This window comes from Frankliniella occidentalis, unplaced genomic scaffold (assembly GCF_000697945.3).
Source record: "Frankliniella occidentalis isolate FOCC.00 unplaced genomic scaffold, Focc_3.1 Scaffold10, whole genome shotgun sequence".
Taxonomy (NCBI): domain Eukaryota; kingdom Metazoa; phylum Arthropoda; class Insecta; order Thysanoptera; family Thripidae; genus Frankliniella; species Frankliniella occidentalis.
This window is the reverse complement of record NW_026267140.1, coordinates 2,625,918-2,626,494: the sequence shown is the minus strand read 5'-3', so window position 1 is coordinate 2,626,494 and position 577 is coordinate 2,625,918. Positions and strand designations below refer to the sequence as shown.

At 51.1% G+C, this 577-nt stretch overlaps 2 protein-coding genes across 2 annotated transcripts in view; both read right to left on the bottom strand.

The window, feature by feature from the left end:
* Nucleotides 1-577, bottom strand: part of LOC113212636 (uncharacterized) — a 20,072-nt gene that overhangs the window by 10,874 nt on the left and 8,621 nt on the right. The window lies entirely within an intron of this gene.
* LOC113212801 (farnesol dehydrogenase) overlaps nucleotides 1-577 on the bottom strand; it is a 91,738-nt gene that overhangs the window by 89,701 nt on the left and 1,460 nt on the right. The window lies entirely within an intron of this gene.

Here is a 577-nt window from a genome sequence, read left to right as displayed (position 1 = left end):
GAAACCGTGCGCTTGGTCATGGCTTTGTTATGGTCCGGGAGCAGACGTCGGCCGGGATTCCTCCTGTTCTTCTTATTCGTAAAATACCTCATTTTCAGGCGCAGTTCGGTTCACGTTCAGCCTCTCTTTCTCACACGGGTGCTGCGTCGTCCTGTGCTTCTTGACTTAACCGTATATCTGTGAAGAGTTATCTACCCTCCCCAACCCTTTGGCCACGTCAAACCTGAGGTGCTGTCAGTGAGGGAAAAGATGAAAGAGAATCCTTGCCATGAGGAAATTCCGAATTTAATATCAGAGCCGCGTCTGGCGGTTGGGGCGACCGGCGACCACACCAATAGTCCCTCCAAGAGGGGTTATGGGCCCTGTCTTCCAGGGAAAGACATGTAAATAGAATAAACCACCTACCTCACAAAATGAAGACCTGTTTTTTCCCTTTCCTCACAGAAGACATTTCTATTATTTTCCAACCCTTCTCTTTGCTGTTCCGCGCCCGCTGGGCCCTACTCTGGCTGTAATCCGGTGTAGACCTGGAGGAGCGATTTGTACTCTCGTTTCCGCTCTCGCTCTCGCCCCCTCT